Source organism: Capsella rubella, unplaced genomic scaffold (genome assembly GCF_000375325.1).
Source record: "Capsella rubella cultivar Monte Gargano unplaced genomic scaffold, Caprub1_0 scaffold_4, whole genome shotgun sequence".
Classification (NCBI taxonomy): domain Eukaryota; kingdom Viridiplantae; phylum Streptophyta; class Magnoliopsida; order Brassicales; family Brassicaceae; genus Capsella; species Capsella rubella.
The window spans coordinates 4080479-4100090 of NW_006238920.1; the positions used below are offsets into that span (position 1 = coordinate 4080479).

Sequence of the window (19612 nt, forward strand, 5' to 3'; positions counted from 1 at the left end):
TAAAAGCGTTTGTTGATGGTTGATGAAAGTGGACACATTTTTTATGTGAACTGGATTTAAAATGTTTATAAAATTATACATAAAATGCGAGATGTAGAGAACTGGATTTAATTAAAAACAATTGAAGAAAGGGACATAAATTGATAATAAGGATGCAGACCCGTGCGAAGGTTCATTAACATTAGAAGCAAACAAAAAAAAAAGCATTCGTTTATAGAAAAAAAAAGTTTTCAAAAAATAAACCAAAATTGTCATATAATAAAAAATAAATAAAGAAACAAAAATACTAAGTTCTTAAACATCTGTTTTCCTTTTCTCTCCACAAAATCGTTAGCCAAGCCTTCAAAATCAATCTTTTTAACCAAATCTCTTTCGATGGGTAAAATAGCTAAGTCACTCAATCTTTCTTGAGACATACTCGAACGAAGATATGACTTGATCAACTTCAGTTTTGAAAGCTCCTTTCAGCAGATGCAACCGAAACTGGAATCGTCAACAATATTCGATAAGCGATGACCGAGTTCGGATAACAATCTTCAACTGGCTGCAAAAAGTCCAATACTTCAATAGGCCTTTTAACTTCTTTTGGTAAAGCTTCTCTTAGAACTTTAAGTTCAAAGAAAAGATCATTACCAACAACATCTGACTGATTTTCATGAGTTAGAATATCTTCGAGGTTTGCACAAGAAGCCATCAAACTATCATCACTCGCTGATTGCAATTTTCCCAAATCAAACAAAAAAACCAAATATTTGTTCGTACCTCTAGAATTGCTCAAATCTGGTCTCAAGTGAGTAGAGAGCTTGATCCATGATTTGAATGAAGTAATCAACCCTAAAGCTCTCCTAGGGTGATAATGTCACACTTCCCTCGACATTCTCTGATTCTTCACCATAATGTCTTTTCCTTTTAATCACTCGCTTTGCTTTTCTAGGAAATACAGGATCAATCTCCAAAGATTCTGCAATTTCTTTAGCTTCTTCTTTTGCTTTCTCAAAGCCCGACTTTCTATATTTTTGAAAATAAGAGACCAACCCTTTCAGTTGAGAAATAGCTACATCAACGTTCATGTCTTCTGACTGCAAACTCTTACTCACAATGTTAACAACAAATAGAAGATTATACCAAATAATCATGGAAACTAAGAACTCAAAACTTCCAATTCCATGTGTTTCACTTGTTGCCAGACATTCAGCGTCGCTCTGCTCTTTAGGATCATCACTATTTTCAGCAATGTACACAAATGCATTCATGATTTTAGGAGCCTGAAATCTTATTGCCTTGACACTTTCCACATGGCTCTCCCAACGAGTGTGTGATAAAGGCTTAAGGGTTAGCCATCCACATGATCTTCAAATATTTTCCACCGCTTATTTGAAGCTGAAAAGAAGCAATAAGTACGCTGAATTATCCCAAAAAACGAGATTGCCTTTGAAGAAGTAGTTGCCATATCACAAAGCGCAAGATTCAAACTGTGACAACTACATGGTGTATAAAACGCCCTAGGGTTTATCTCAAGAAATCTCTTTTGTACTCCTATATGCTTTCCCTTCATATTGGAGCCATTATCATAACCTTGCCCCCTCACATCATCAATTTTCAAATCGAAAGTAGCCAAAACAGCTTGAAGCTCACGAAAAAGTCCTTAACCGGATGTATCATCTACTTTTAAGAAAGTTATAAAATATTCTTCGATCTTCGTTGAAGTTGTTGAAACATCTAAACACCGAATGATGACAGTCATTTGTTCATGATGACTAATATCAGGAGTGCAGTCAAGAATCACAGAGAAGTACTTTGCATCTTGAATTTTCTTGATAACCATGGCTTTGATCTCATTAGCTAACAAAGCTATTAACTCATTCTGAATTATGTTGCTGAGATAATGATTACGAGATACACCCTCTTTATATATTCTTAGATGTTCAATCATCACATGATCAAAATCAGAATCATCTCTATGAAACTTAAAAAATTTCCACAACCTTCTTCACCAATCTTATCATTGCTTCCACGGAAAGCTAAATTTTGTTTAGCAAGCATCTTTACCATAGTAATAATCCTAAGCAACACCTGCCTCCAATGATTTTTTTCTTTGTTGAATTCATCTTGAGCATATTTGTCAATGGTCTGATTCTTCTGCAACCTGAGATCTAGTTCAGCCAACTGTTTCATACACAGAATGTGTTCACGACTTGATTCATGTTCTTTGAGCCTTTTCAAAACGTTCATCCAATTATTGAAGCATGTAGATGCCAACTGAGTTTTGTCACCTTGATTGAACAATTTACAACAAAAACAGAAGATCTTGTTCAATGCCTTTGAGTAAACCAGCCAACGCCGATCTTGTTTTGTTCCATCACCCATCTCTCTTGTGTAATGCAAATGAGAAAAATGTCTCTTAAGACTGTCCTTAGGAAAGTTATAACCAAGTGGCAGTCTTTTTGTTGGACCTTGTACAACCATAAAATCCCTCCATTCATTCCATCCTCTTTTATGTTTCCCCAATTTCCAGGATCATATATATCCAGAAGTCCACAAGACTCCCTCAGATTATCACACTTCTCACGTTCATTCTTATTCATATCATCCTTTGCATTCGTCTCTTCTTCATTCATTGTATTGACATTTTCTTGTTCAACGTATGCTTCTTCTCTTTGACACTCATTTATATTCTCATCCACTTCATCATCTCCAAGAGTGTCATCTACAAATTCATCAAAATTTTGAGATTTTTTGAAGTACCTGAATAAAGCGTTCTCTTGAGATTTTGCTTGCTCATCTTTTATTTTTCTTTTTTTCTGTTATCTGAACCAGAAGGTTGATCCCTTTTGTTTGATGACATCGATCTGTAGTCAAAATACAAAATAAAGTTTCAATTATTACTTTGCAATTTTAACCAGAACCTAGTAAATCAAAAGAAGTCACTGTGTTACCTTAGAATCAAAAAAAATTGAGAAAGCAAACGACGTAAGAGACACTTAGCAAAAACAATCTTTAACCCTAATTGTTTAATTAGTTGTGTCGTATGTGTTTAGTTTTTTTTTAATTAGTTAACATATTATGGAACCCATGTTTAAAAGAAAAATGTAAAATAGCCCATAATTTATTGCTGTATCTTACAAATTATAAGACCATTATCTTATATTTATATAATTTTAATATAACTAAACTATATAACTTTAAGAAATATATGCCCTTGATTTTTTTAATGAAATTGGCTGCCAGAAGCGGCCGCTTTATTTCACGTAACGTATGCACGGCTCTGTAAGGATATAAAGTAGTGGGTTTTACTGGTTCTAAGGATAAAATCCATGAAATATAGAAGTGCCATACATAACGCATTTAAGTTAATTTGCCTTAATTACGGGGAACTAGGCAAAACAGTGAACAGAGAACCACCACAACCGCTGCCATAATAAGAAGGACAGATTTAAGACTTGTACACATCGTAGACCTCTTGCGGCGTAACTCCGCCATAAGTTCATGGACAACTTAGGTCAACTCGTTGATGTGGGAGTCATTGTTGTCCACCATTAATTTAAGGTGACGAATGTTTCCGTCGTGCATCTTCAATCTAGACCACATCACTGGGGGGGGGGGGGGTCGACGTTTTCACCATTTTCATTTCGGTTCATACCTTTGATGAGTTCTTCGTTAGCAGTTACCAGTTTTCGGACATCTGTCAGCTCGTCCGTCATAGCTTCGTCCCACCACTTGAACGTGTGATACTCGTCGTCCTGTAAAAGCGTATAGCCATAGATTTGGGTATCAAACACCAAATAAAACAGATCCATAGATAAATTAGTATACCCAAAAAAACAGACATCATAGGTCTCACAGCCGTAGTATAGACGATTTGGAGTTTCGGCGTCAGGGAGGGTCGTCCGGAGGACAATACGGCCATCACAAATACACCGCTTTGGGATCCCGTGGTTTTCCATGTTCTGGTCAACAGATCTAATCGATTCAGCAGAGGAAGAGGAAGGCTGACTGTAACTGTATCTCCCCATACTTGTTTATTTGAAATGAGTGAGATCTTCGCCAAATATTCTCCCAGCACTTAAAATGGTAGTTTAAATTCGAAATTATTTTTTAACTATTTCGTAAACCTGCAAAGTCAGAAAAAGAAGGTTAGAGTATAATTGCGGATGTAGACTTTTTCAGGCTTTCCACAGTACCGAAAAGACAAGTCGACGCTTGTATCATCTTTCCCTAGCCATTGAGTGTATTTGACTTTCTCACAAACCCCAAATACAACCAAATCCCACCAAAGAAAATCCTTACGAAGCAGGATATTCTGAATTTTTGTGGATATATTACGGGAAAAAAGCCTAAAAAACCGCCATCTATTTTCTATTTGGACGTTTAATACCTCGTCTTTTTTGGTTGGAATAAAAACACTTCATTTGTTTTATGTTGCCATAAAAAATATTTGTATATATAATGATTGGTGAATTCATACCAACGAATTGACAGCCGTCAACGGTGTTACAAAACTATGTAACAGTGTTAAATTTTAACTTTGGTTGCTTTAATCTATATAATTTTTTAGGGAAAAAAGCCGAAAAATACGCCATTTATTTTTTATTTGGACGTTTAATACTTCATCTTTTTTGGTTGCAACAAAAATACTTCGTTTATTTTATGATGTCATAAAAAATCTTTGTTTATATAATGGTTAGAAAATTCATACCAACGATTTAACAGTTGTTAACACCGTTAGAAAATTATATAACAGAGTTAAATTTTAACTTTAGATATCTATATATAATATGGTGTTCAAGTCATTGTTTATGTACTACTGTGGTCTGATGGCAAAACGTGTTATTTGTTGAGGAGGGTTTTTGGGTTCGAATCCGGCTAACAACACTGAATTTTTTTTTTTTTTTTAATAATCTTCTTCTTCTTCTCTTTCAACCGAACTGTATCTGCTTCTTACCTTTTTCCAGTGAACTTCTTAATCTCAGATATCTACCACGCTTCATCTCATTGTCTTGTTTGATCTCTTCTTCCTTGTTCTCTAGATCTAGATGTCGCAATAAGATCTGAGATCTGTGAAGATGCGAGGAAAGCTTTATCGACTTAAGGGTTCTTCCGCATAGGTCACAAGGACAATCAAATCGAACCCACAAACACTAATCCCTGACCTGAACTGTTGCATTCGGTAGTAACAACAATTAAAAACAACAAATTGATTCAATTCAATCGAAGAAGAAGCAGATTAAGAAAAAAAAACAAAAAAGGAAAATAAATTTAACTAGTTATCAGGTGGAATCGAACCCACCAACCCCCTTTCACAAAAGTCACGTTTTGCCATCTGACCAAAATCATTATTGGCTATTAAATGATACCAATAGTTTATATACTTTTAAACATCTGAAGTTAAAATTTAACTCTGTTATATAGTTTTGTAACGGCGTTAACAACTGTTAAATCGTTGGTATGAATTCTCTAACCATTATATAAACAAAGATTTTTTATGACAACATAAAACAAACAAAGTATTTTTGTTCCAACCAAAAAAGATGAGATATTAAACGTCCAAATAAAAAATAAATGGCGTATTTTTTGGCTTTTTTCCCTAATTTTTTACGTTTACTTATTATGATATATGTTACGGTGGTCTGATGGTTAAGCTTCATAATTTTCAAACGAGGGTTCACGGGTTCAATACCATCAAACTACAATTTCGTTTTTTTTTTAAACTGTTTTTTATTAAACTTCTTCTTCTTCAATTGAACAACAGATCTGCTTTTTAACTTTTTCCGGCGAATTTCTTAGTTTTAGATCTCTCCCTGTCTTATTTTGTTTTGTTTTACATCTCCTTCGTTTTCCAAATCCAGAAGCAGCAATAAGATCTGAGATCTCTCAAGATCTGAGATCTCTCACGCTTCATTCTCTCTTTCGCCATTGATTCAAGCTCGGGTTGGCAAAGCTCCTGCGATTATCTCCAGGAAAGTAAATACACAAGACCAATCCGAATCGAGCCCACAAACACTAACAACAAATCGATTTTATTTAATCGAAGAAGCAGATCAGAAAAAAAAAAAAAATTGAAGGAAAAAGAAGCAGGAAAAAAAATCGAAGAAGAAGGAAAAAAAAAAATCGATCATGAAAACAAAATTGTTGGTAGGTTGAATCGAACCTACAAAGCCTCACCTACAAAACCTACGTCTTACCATCAGACCACAGAATCATATGGCATATTAAGTGAACCTTATAAAATATAAAGACTAAATAAACCCGAAGTTAAAATTTAACACCGTCACATAGTTTTGTAACGCCGTTGACGGCTGTTAATTCGTTGGTACGAATTCACCGATCATTATATATACAAAGATTTTTTATGGCGACATAAAACAAATGAGGTGTTTTTATTCCAACCAAAAAAGACGAGGTATTAAACGTCCAAATAAAAAATAGATGGCGGTTTTTTAGGCTTTTTTCCCGATATATTACTATGGAGCCGACTAAAATCTAAAAATTCCTTATCTGGGTCACCAACTACAAAATATGGTTGTAGACGTTGATATTGAAAAATGTCCATATATTTAGTTATCAAGTTTGAGAAAAACAAAAACTAAGTTAACAGTTACATAAGGTATTATACACTGATTTGGGTTTTGAAGTTTCAGTTTACTTTTAAATAACTTTACTTATGTTTATTGTTAAATTCTTATACCCTAAGTACATCTTAATCAACCAAAACTAACTATATAAAGAATGTGGCTATTGATAAATTATTTAAGATTTGGTTTGGTTTTTGTGTTCATTACTATACCCTAAGTACATGTTTATCAACCCAAGCTCACTATATAAAAAATGTGGCTATTGATAAATTATTTAAGATTTGGTTTGGTTTTTATGTTCATTACTATACCCTAAGTACATGTTTATCAACCCAAGCTCACTATATAAAGAATGTGGCTATTGATAAATTATTTAAGATTTGGTTTGGTTTTTGTGTTCGTTACTATACCCTAGGTACATGTTTATCAACCCAAGCTCACTATATAAAGAATGTGGCTATTGATAAATTATTTAAGATCTGGTTTGGTTTTTGTGTTCATTACTATACCCTAAGTACATGTTTATCAACTCAAGCTAACTATATAAAGAATGTCCCTATTGATAAATTATTTAAGATTTGGTTTGGTTTTTGTGTTCATTACTATACCCTAAGTACATGTTTATCAACCCAAGCTATATAAAGAATGTCGGTCTGGTTGAAAATTCTGGTCCATTTGGTTTGTTTTTGTGTTCATTACTATACCCTAAGTACATGTTTATCAACCCAAGCTAAATATATAAAGAATGTGGGTCTTGTTGAAAATTCTTGTCCATTTGGTTTGTTTTTTGTGTGGATTACTATACCATAAGTACATGTTTATCAACCTAATCTGGTTCTTTAAAGAATGTGGGGCTTGTTGAAATTTCTTTTAGAATTGGTTTGTTTTTTGAGAGAATTACTATACCCTAAGTACATGTCAATAAACCGAAGCTAAATATATAAAGAATGTCAGTCTTGTTGAAAATTCTTGTCCATTTGGTTTATTTTTTGTGATAATTACTATACCCTAAGTACATGTTTATCAACCCAATCTAAATCTTAAAAGAATTTTGTAGAATTGGTTTGTTTTTTTTTTTGTGATTTACTATACCCTAAGTACATGTGGAACAACCCAATCTAAATCTATAAAGAATGTGGGTCATTTTTCAAATTAATTTATAATCCGTTTGTTATAGACTGATTTGAGTTTTGAAGTATGTACTTAGGTTATAATAATGGTTTAAAACCAGAAGCTTTGAGTTTTTTCGATTTAAAATAATTAACGTAAACCATTTGAGACAATCATTTAGAGGAAATCAAACAATAAAAAACAGATAGCAATAAAAGGACAGCAAATATTATAAAGCAAGTGGACAAACAACAACCATCCATAACAGAAGATGTTTAACAAACCGTGGACAGTATATCCTAAGTATTCATGGGAAAACCACAACCATAGGGACAAAAGATGTCAAAAGTTGACATAAAATATGTTTGCAACACGAAAGGCAACAAGTTTGGGATGATGAGAGAGACAAATTTTCAGCAAACAAATCTTTCGTAGACATCAATGGCGTACTTCATCCTGAAGTTGTCCACCATCTCCTCTGTTATATCATCCATTTGCAGACCCTTTGCATGGTGCTCAATGAACTTGACCGAAAATGGACCACAATCACCAGTACGGTCATTTTGGGCAACATTCACCACCATAAGTGAAAGACTTTGGCAGATCAAACTGTCCACAATCACCAAAGATGTCTTTTATAAAGACTGGGAGCATCTCCTCTATTGGCTTCATGAACCTGGTCATCCTTTTCTGGTCGTTGTTCACAATTAGAGGATCTAAAATCTCAATTTTACCCTGGTAAAGATGAATGACGAGAGTAACCCAATGTCTCTTCCCCCAATTCATAGGTAGGTATACTCTGTCCACCTTATCAAACCACATCAAGTAATCAGACCGGCTTGGAACAATCCCCCTAGCATAATTCTTGCACAAACTATTCCAACTGTAAGGAGCTCGCTTGTCACGTTTTTTGAATCCGTTGTACTCATTGCATAACATACTACAGAAGTATATATCCAAGACGGCCACCCTCATGTCCATGAATGATTGACCGAGCTTTGACCAAACTAGAGTTAGCATAGCTTCCATGTGCTACCAAAATTAGTAATTGAGTATTAGGAAAGGGAAAAAAACCAATTTGTTCAAAAGAATAACAATTCCCATAAAATTACCGAAGTTTCTACCCAATTCTGTGGAGTATATATCTCAACAAAGAAGCTCTTCTTCACTGGATGTCCATCAATACAATACTCCCTGTTATTAGCAGGAAAAAGGTTATAACGGATTAATACAAATTATATTATGTACGAATTAATAGCAATTTCTTTTATGTAAATATGTACACTTACTTCCGGCGGTAAAGGACCGCACGGAAGCCGAGTAATGAGCGCAAATTCTCTAAGGGAGAATCTGATGGGTTGACCACCAAAGACGGACCATATTTCGTGTTGTTTCTCCGTATGCAGAGAATGACATAATATATTGTGGACACGTTTACCGGATAGAGACGACTTGCGGACCGGATAGTCCAATAAAGGACCAAATGGAGATTCTCGTATTGCTTTTAACTCCTGCGTACCATCAAGGACATCGACAATGTCCAGGAGATACTCTGGTTTTGAGTAAGAATTGATCCGACCCTTCTGAGGGTACCTGTCCGTAGCAAAAACCCTTTCTTGGAGAAATTGAGGTACCACTGTAGGGGCACTTCATGGATGGAGAGTCGTAGAGGAGGGTTCTTCCTGCACAGTAGGTAACCGCTACAGAGTAATATGGACATAACATTAGGTATATGGAAAAAATCGGACATAATTGTGGACAATGTATTTGTCGAAATGGACACCAATTGGTCAGTGGACAAGAAAAGAACCTGCTCGGGTATGGAACTGATGTTCACCGCTCTTGTACTTCTTTGCAGGGGAGTTTGGTTTGCAGTTTGGCCGGCTTGCCTTAGGCGTGGCTGTAATTGCGAAAGATTAAAATAGTTTCAGATTGATATGGTTGATACTGGTGGAGACAAGATTCGAAACAATAATAGAACTAACCGATTGTCGACGATTGGTCTTCTTAGCATCACCCGTAGATGGGTTGGAGGATTGACCTCTTGGGTTGACCGAGGGCTGAAAAAAGAAGAAAAAATGCTTAGCGTTTTTGTAGATCTGATTTCCGGCTTTGTGTTACTGAAAATCAAAATCTGTTAAATGTAACAATCACCCACCGTTTGCCGAGTAGTATGGAGGGAGCTCGTAGACATGCGGAGGAGGTCAGTCGAACGGGTTGACTGGTCGGTTTGTTCAGAATCGTCCATGTCTGAATCTATATGTGTGGACAACAGATCAATTATTATGGACATTATCTATTTAGATAAGGCAAAAACTTTGAACAAGATTGTACTAGAGAATCATAGAAACATTACCACTTGGGTCGCTTTCGAGGAGGTTGTGAACAAGAAAATAATTGAAAATAAAAGAAACGAATGGTGTTAGAGGAAAAGTGTAGATTGTTACGGGTGGGTAGGGTAAAAAGGAAGAGGAAAGGTTTTGTTTTTTTCCATATAATCGAAATAACCATTTTTCCTTTTTTCTTTTTGTATTTAATTGGAGCTGATATTTTCTTTACTTTAACATTTTTTGGAATAAATTTTCTGTCCACAGTCCCACGTCTGGGTTAATTGCAGGTGGTGTAGTACAGGGTAAAAACGTCCAAAAAAATGGAAAATGGTAGTTGGGCTAAGACCCATCAGAAAATGGTATTCTGAAAAACCTTTTTTCAGATGATGGTATGCCAGCTAAAAATCCCTTTTAAATAAGTGTCCTCGTTTAGTGGCACCTAAACGTGAAGAGAGTTCAACAAGTTGAATGAGGTTGGCTATTTTTGTGGCACCAACAACTTGAATGAGGGAGAGTGGTCAATCACTTGTTATCAAAACATAGAATCTAAAATAATATAAATACATATTTATTGTAGGATAAAATCTATAAAAAAACTTCTATCCAATACGCAACTACTGTTACAAAATTTAAGATTTTAGTTAAGTTTAAGATATTTTAAGATTTGATTTGATCAATCTGAAACTATTTTAAAAGTTTATGGCTTCTCCTAACCGATGGACGTTGGTTAAGCTAACTAAACTGGAACGGTGGTTTTAACAATACAGAGCAGGAAAATAGGTGAATCAGGCCACGTCAACTTGTCGAAGACATAACCAGAAGGCATCGTGACTTGGGACTTAGAGTCATCTTAAACATCTTCACCTTCCTAGTTTTGTTGAACTTGAGCTGTTTGGGATCCACGATGACGCTTACTCCAAGTTGTCGTTGGAGATGAGCACTGTAGCTAGGTAGCATACGTCTAAATATTCTTGGGTTTTTGTGGGTGACGGTGATCGAGTCGGTTAGGTTTTGGACAGTGACTAAATGGTAGTTGACGTCGAGAAGATTTTACTTTAAAAAATGTTTGGATTGTGTTTGTACGTGTTTTAATGTAATATACATTAAAATTTTAAATGAAATAAAATCCATTGAAATTGAATAACACTTGTTTTACAAGTACTTTAAAATACTTCAAACAAATGTTTAATCCGATAACAGCATATTTTGTTTTTCAAAATGCGTCACTAAATAAAGCTAGATTTTAAAATACACCCCCTAAGCTTATCGGCTCTATAACTTCACATAGAAAACGATTTTAGTGACGACAAAAAAAAAAAAAAAGACTTTTGCCCCTCAGTAGTCAAGAAGAAGAAATCCCAATATACTACAAGCAAACATGCTGATTTCTTACAAAAATTCCTACAAACTGTTTGGAAGGAAAAATTTCCTACAAAAAAACTTCGTATTTATTACCAAATAATAATGGGAAGGAAAAAAGAAGTAATTTAACTACGAAAAAGCGTGTCAAAAAGTGGAAGGAAAGTTTCCTACCAAATTCATATAAATATTATTTTCGTTTGAAATTTTGAAGGAAAGGGAGAAGAATAATGTAGGAAAAAGCGTAGATGGAATTTCGTAGGAAAATTTCCTACCGAATTCCTTCAGCTACAAGTTTGTAGGTAATAGCGTAGGAAAACTGAAGAGAAATGGAAGGTAATTGTTTTGAAGGAAAGTCGAAGGAAAAGTATTTATAGGAATTTTATAGGAAAACTGGTTTATAAGATTTTGGTAAGAAATTAGAAGGTTAATTCTATATTGTTGTTAAAATAAATTTCTAAATCGTTTCCAATTTTGAAAATATTTTCCTTATGTATAGTTTATAGTATTGATTGATAATCTTAATTTTCATTCATAATCCCACAAATTAGCAGTAATATTATTTTAAATTTTCCAATTAAAGTTTTTTTTTTCTAAAACTATTATAATCTTAATTTTCATTCATAATCTCTCACACTAACAGTAAAATTATATTAAATTTTCAATTTTAAAATACATTGTTATCTAATCTTAATTTTCATTTATAATCCCACACATTAACAGTAAAATTATATTAAATTTTCAATTATTAAAATCATTTTTTTTTGTAAAACTATTATAAATTTATTACTTTCACAATTTAATTTGGGCCTATAACATTAAAAAATTGGTTTAAGAAATAAAATTGGGCCAGCAAATTAGTTAACGGGCCATATATTGATCTATTAAGAAAAATAACAAACCCTAAACACTTAACATCATCTCCCACACCGCCGTTCAACTCTCTTCTCTACCCACCTCACGATTTAAACCACTCCATTTCTCACAAACTCACCTAACGATTTCGCCGCACATTGCTGCACCGGCGTAGCTATCCTTTTTTCACCGGCGGCGCTATCCTTCTGTTCACCGGCGGAGCTAGCCTTCTGAAGATCGAGAACAATATGGAGGATCCGACTTATCAACACATAGACGCTCGTTCCAAAGCCAGGTAATATAATTTAATTAGTTATTACTTGTGTGGACTGATGATTTGCCAAGGAATTTAAGAAATTTTTCCCTTTGTACTAAATTGATACTCAATGTAGCATTTTGATTATTTTATGGGTTTACACAGGTTTGATGGTACTGCTCCTGAACCCCCGTAAGGGAATAAGAAGCGGTCATATACCTGGAAGCAAATGCGTCCCTTTTCCTCAAGTAAAGCCACCCTAGAGAATTTGTTTCCATCCGTCACTTCCCCTGCATCTTGCCCTAGAGTTAATGTGATAAATTTCTTCTTTCTGCAGATGTTTGATTCTTCTAATACACTGTTACCAGCAGAAGAGCTAAAACAAAGATTTGAACAAGCAGGTAAACTATTACATCATCATCTCCACTTCAAGAATGAGGTTCACAATCTTAGTTAATATACAGCAGTCGTACGATTACAAGGCTTTTTGGTGCATGTATCTCACTGGACAAGCCTATTATGGCCTCGTGTGGGACTGGGGTAACAGCTTGCATCCTAGCAATGGTAATTTCATTTCTTATTTGAGATTATATGTAAAAGGAGAGCAGACTGACTAAGTGAATTGCTGTGTTAGGGGCTTCACCGGGTGGGGAAAATTGATGTGCCTGTCTATGATGGGTAAGACACTTCTCGTTATTAGCTTTTTCAGTTTTACAAGTAATACATGAATCTCAACTAGTATGCATACACTTGTATCTGGTACACGTTTGGTTTAACAACTCATGCATACACGTTTGGTCTTACAACTCATGCATACAAGTAAAGTAACTCATGCATGATGCATACACGTTTGATTTATATGCTTAATAGTTCAAATTTTATTATTTACATTTGTTTAACGACTTAACATTTTTGAAGCTAGTCATGAATCATAATCATAATCATCTAACCATCATGTAAGCATACATTAAGCATACGTTTATCAAATCATGTTAGCATACATTAAAGGAGTTGATCATGGTTGGTTTTTAACGTTGTTAAACTACATGGTTTTTAACAATTGGTACACTTTATCAATAATCTGGTACACGCTTGCTTTTTTAACAATTGGTTTGAAGAGTCATGATTCTTGTTAAGGTTTTTGTAACTCATGTCACAAGTCTTTGTTTAATTCACACTTGTGAACTGTCGTTATGATTTTAACCATTGTTTAACTTATGTAAACAAATATTTCTGGTTTGTAACCATTGTTTAACGTTTAAGTGCACAAGATTGACTAATGAATCTTTTTTTCTTTTGTTTGTCATGTGTAAGACAAGTGAACTAGGAGAAGAGCCAAATATGATTCACTGTTCCACACTTAGATAAGAAGAGACGCACAATAAGTGACTTGAAGACAAAAATGTATATCGAGAAGGCAACAAGTGAGTTAGAGCTCCTCCAATCGCAACGCCAAACCGAAGGAGATGACACGGTTCAGTCTAACCGTCTTACACCTGAGGAGATTAACTCTATCATGCGTAAAGTAAGTAGGAATTCTCTTCCTCCCTTTAAGATTTGCTTTTACAAACATTCAACAACGATATTGATTTCTGGTTTTGTTTCACAGGTTGTTCCAAAGGTTAGAGAACGATGTTATGGCCTTCGTACTTGATTGGATGAAGGATGCTCGTCTACCTCACGAACCGACCACCTACTCTGACAATCCCTGAAGATGACGACGATGAGACCCAATTGATGAGACCCAATTGATGGTTTATGGTTTGCAAGAGTAATGATATCTGATTATTTTAAAAACTTGAACATTTTTAGGATTTTAGGTTGTTTGTTTGTATGACATTGATATTTAAGCTTAGCAACATTTTGTTTGTATTACATTGACATTTCTATATATAATTCTCTGTTATTTTCATCATTTTAAATATTTTTTTTTGTCAATTTTACAATTTATAAACGATTTAAAATTGAATTATGAAATTTATTTAATATTTAGTATTTCCTACGAAATACTTTTAAAAGAAAGTTGAAGAAAAATTTGTAGGAAATTGGAGCAAAAATATTCGTAGGAAATTGGAATGAATAGACTTTTGTTAGGAAATTAGAAGGAAAGACTTTTGTAAGAAATTAGAAAGAAATCATTTCCTTGGGCGCGTTTTTGGTAGGAAATTTTCTTCGGCGCGTTTTTGGTAGGAAATTTTCCTTCGACGCGTTTTTGGTAGGAAATTTTCCTTCGGCGCGTTTTTGGTAGGAAATTTTCCTTCGGCGCGTTTTTGGTAGGAAATTTTCCTACCAATATCTTACCATCTACGATTTCCTACAAGCGATTTCCTATCGTAGGAATATCGTAAGAAACAGCTGTTTCCTACCAATGTTTCACGCTATTGCCCATAGGAAATCAGCGTTTTTCTTGTAAAATCCACTAAAATAATTGGTGAAAATAATTTATAGAAAAAATGGGGAGGGGAAGAACGGGATTATGATTGAAGTGCCCATTTGTTGTTGCGATTTTTTTTTGTGGAAGAAATAAGCCGGTGTTGTGTGTGTGGTCGACTTTCATTGATGTAGTAAAGAACATTTTTTGAATTAGTACATCAAAAATAACATTTTTGCAATCTTGATAATGAAAGCCCATGGTGATATCATATATGAATCTCTGATTACAAAAGCTCTGGAATGTTGAGTCAATCGCATGGTTTTTTTTTTTTGTCTCTACTCTCTCTCTAATGTTAAAAAGAAATGAGATTTGACAACAATACTCGAAAACTAAAGTAGATCAAAATAATGACGCATGCCTTCACCGTCATTGCTTTACTTGCGTGAAAACGTTTGTGGAAGTGAAGCTCTTCAACGAAGATTTGCTCACATGCCTTGAATACGCAAGAAGAAGAAATCCCAATCAACTAAAACCAAGACAAAGCTTTCGAAAACAATTAATCCTTTAAAATCAGCAAGTAATCTCGACCACTCAAGCTTTTAAATTTCACTATGTAAAAAAAAAAATCCCAATTAAGTACATCCTAGTTATAAAAGTATTTGGGTAGCATAAATTAGGTGTAGATGATATTATTTAGTTAAAAAGTAGGTGTATATGCTAATATCTCGGAAAACAATTAAAGATGTGCACCCACTTGTTGAACTGTTATTGATGATGTTGAAGAGCTACACATGAATCTTTCTAGGAGTTCAAGAAGAAGTACCTTATTTGTTGAAATAGACAAGATGGATAACTTAATAGATGGGGAACTTATTCAGGTACGTGACACTTTGATGATGTCCCTATGTGCTGAGAATATCACGATATGCTTCAGAAATGCAAAGTAAAAAGATGTATGGATCGTATCTATTTTTACCCAAAGATATAATGCTTTATCTTAGGACGGGTTTATTAGAGATTACCCAAATGTTGTGAGAAATTAAGAAAGAATTACTTAGATGGACCACATGTTAGGTGTATTGACGCAAACCATCCAAAACTTTTTTTTATCCTTAAATGTTTTTTAATTACCAGCGTGCCCTTTTTTCACGTTACCGGAAAAAACTAATTACGGAAAATGCCACTGCCACGTCAGACAAAAAGGCGCGTGCCACCAATAACTCAGCCATAACGTACGTTACGGCTGAGTTATATCACGTTATGGCTGAGTTATGGGACAACGGCTGAGTTTCGGGTCAACGGTTAACTTAGGATCATAACTCAGCCAACAGTTACGACTGAATTATAAAAATCTGGTTGAGTTATGAGAAAATGGCTAATAACTCAGCCGCCGTTACGGCTGAGTTATAGTCCGATGGTTGAGTTATCAGAAGTTTGGCTGAGTTATGTTATCGACACGGCTGACTTAACTTTCTCCGGGTGGCTGAGTTATCGACAACGGCTGAGTTATCAAATGTCGTTACGGCTGACTTATGTTTCAGAGACATAACACAGTCGTAACTGGCTGAGTTAACGGAAAACTCAACCATGTTACGGCTGACTTATAGACAAAAGATTTATTGCTAATATAACCTCCAGTTACGGCTGACTTATTTTACGTTACGGCTGACTTATTGACGTTACGGCTGAATTTGGCATCTTAAAAAACATTTTAGTAATTACTTAAATATTTTTCATGTTGTGGCTGACTTAATTTGTTTTGATGGCTGATTTATCGTTGGCTGAGTTACAAAGTTGTTTGGTGGCTGACTTACGACTTCAAATTCACAATTCCACGTCAGCATAAACGAGGGAAATACGAAAGGTCCCGCATTAGCTCGTGTTTTTCTTACACTCTGTTCTTCATTTTCTGGGAATCACTTCACTTCTGTTTTTCATTTTCACTTCTGTTCTTCATTTTCAATTCTGTTCTTCACTTCTTTTCTGCATTTTCACTTATGTTCTTCATTATCAATTCTGTTCTTCACTTCTTTTCTGCATTTTCACTTCTGTTCTTCATTTTCGTTGATGGATCATCCAGTTCCAGTGATTGTTGTGTCTGGTAACTGGGTAAAGAAACAAAAATATGTATTTAACACTGACGATAGAGGTTGTAGAATTGTGCAAATAGATGCGGAAACAACGCACGAGAAGCTAGTGAAATTGGTTCTTGATGACTACGGACTGCATCAACTCAGCCACAAGGTGACGATGAGCTACATGCTCTCGTACAAACATATGAAACATATGTCGCATGATACTCCTCCAGTTTATGTCTCAAACGATCGACAATTGCAGAATTATCTGTGCTCCTTGCAATTGATCAGCCACGACTTTGTGTTGAGTTCGCGAAGTTGAAGGACGGATTGAATTCAAGGACGAAACGGCCACGCAGTTCGGCTTCAGAAGTAGAATATACATATGAAGACGCAAGAGGATTTGATGGTTTCTGTTATGATTATAGTGAAAACGTAGACGATGAAGCCAAAGAAGATGAAGCAAAGTACGAATCAGAGGATGAAGAAGAAGATGACGAGTTTTCAACCCGATTTGACGTATTCGACGACTCCGATGGTGCGTCATCTGACGATGATAACTTTACTATATACGGCGAGCGTGAGGAGAAAGATGAAGATTTACCGGCTGCTACTCAAAACAGAGGTCATTACTTTGGCAAAGTAGGATCGATTGGGAACTCGGAGTCTTTAACGGTGGAGATGGCTAAGCTAAACCTCGTCGTAGGACAACGATACGCGAACAAAGACGAGTTGGAGAAACGAGTTAAACTTCTTGCAGTGAGAGATGGATTTGATTTTTCAGTACCAAAATCAAATACGACTATAGTGAATATTAAGTGCTGGGTTGAAGGATGTCTTTGGAGAGTTCGTGCATATCAAGAAGGAGATCAGCCTGGTTTTGTTGTTCGTATATACGATTCGGTACACACATGTTCTGTGACGGAGAGATCAAATCGATCCAAACAAGCTACACCTGATGTTTTGGGACCTCTTTACAGGGACTTTCTTGGTGACATTGGTCCGTTAGTTAAACCTAAAAGTGTTGGAATAATCATCAGTAAGCATTTTGGCATAAAGGTAATTGCAATGTCACGGCTGATTTATATTTCAGTCACTGCTGAGTTTTCGTTACGATACGGCTGAGTTTATTTATTTTCGGCTGAGTTCTCAATACGATACGGCTGAGTTTCATTTAGTTTTCTTTCCTTTACGACTGAGTTATCATTGAGATACGGCTGAGTTTTCATTTATGTGTCGGCTGACTTATATATATTTACGGCTGAGTTATCATTACGATACGGCTGACTTATATATAGTTACGGCTGACTTATTTTTATGTTGGTGCCAACAGATGGATTATAGGAAGTCATACAAGACGCTAAGGTTTGCAAGACAGATCGATATGGGAACTCCTGAGGGAAGTTTTGCAGAATTGCCTTCCTACCTATACACGATAAGACGGGCAAATCTGGGTACAATAACGCGTCTTCAAATTGACGAGTGTGACAGATTCAAGTATGTCTTCATTGCTTTTGGTGCGAGTGTTGCTGGGTTTGCTTACATGCGGAAAGTTGTTGTTGTGGATGGTACGTTTTTACACGGTAGTTACAAAGGGACGCTTCTAACAGCCCTAGCTCAGGATGGAAATTTCCAAATTTTCCCAATAGCTTTCGCAGTTGTTGACACTGAAAATGATGATTCTTGGCGTTGGTTTTTTACACAACTCAAAGTTGCTATTCCAGACGAGAGGAATCTTGCGATCATCTCGGACAGACATAAGTCAATAGGGAAAGCAATTGGTGAAGTGTATCCGTTGGCTTCTCGTGGAATTTGCACTTATCATTTGTACAAGAACATATTGGTGAAGTTCAAAGGGAAACATTTGTTCCCACTTGTGAAAAAAGCTACTAGGTGTTTTCGGATGGCTGATTTTACAGAAGCATTCAATGAGATTGAAGCGCTTCATCCTGAACTACATGGATATCTCGAAAGAGCTGGGGTGCAAATGTGGGCGCGTGTTCATTTCCCGGGTGAAAGGTACAACCTAATGACTTCGAACATTGCGGAATCTATGAACAAAGCACTATCAAATTGTAGAAGTCTTCCCATAGTTCGACTGTTAGAATCCATACGGAATATGATGACTAGATGGTTTGCTGAACGGAGAGAGGATGCGAAATCACAGCTAACAACACTCTCACGAGGTGTTGAAAAACTGTTAGAGGTAACTGATCACGTTACATAAGTTATTTATATAACTAAGCCATAACATGATTATAACTCAGTCGTTGTTTATATAACTAAGCCATAACATGATTATTGTTTATATAACTAAGCCATAACATGATTATAAATCAGTCGTTATTTATATAGCTAAGCCATAACATGTTTACATTATTTTATAACTCAGCCGTAACACAAAATGTTTTGTTCTTCCCTCTAATAGGGTCGTGTAACTGCATCAAGACTTTTTGAAGTACAACCGATTGATGCTTTACGTGTACAAGTACAATATGGGACATCTTTGCATGTTGTAAATTTGGATGCAAAAAGATGTACATGCCGCCGTTTCGAGCACGAGAAAATACCATGCGTCCATGCAATCGCAGCTGCAGAGCATATGGGTGTGTCTCGTATTTCACAGGCCGATCCGAACTACCGGAGCAATTATTTGGTTAACGCGTACGCTGATGCAATCT

At 35.5% G+C, this 19612-nt stretch overlaps 1 long non-coding RNA gene and 1 pseudogene across 3 annotated transcripts; one reads left to right on the plus strand and one right to left on the minus strand.

Moving 5' to 3' along the window:
- Nucleotides 1–393: 393 nt before the first annotated feature.
- Nucleotides 394–833, minus strand: LOC111831237 (annotated as a pseudogene).
- An 11483-nt stretch (nt 834–12316) lies between these two features.
- Nucleotides 12317–14397, plus strand: LOC111831135. 3 transcript variants are annotated; one of them, XR_002834354.1, is made up of 7 exons: nt 12318–12521; nt 12648–12730; nt 12820–12883; nt 12947–13046; nt 13117–13160; nt 13797–14007; nt 14092–14397. It is a non-coding gene; the product is annotated as an uncharacterized LOC111831135 (long non-coding RNA). The 3 variants fall into 3 exon arrangements; XR_002834355.1 differs by having other exon boundaries at nt 12950–13046; XR_002834353.1 differs by having other exon boundaries at nt 12317–12521; nt 12820–13046.
- The last annotated feature ends 5215 nt before the right edge of the window (nt 14398–19612 follow it).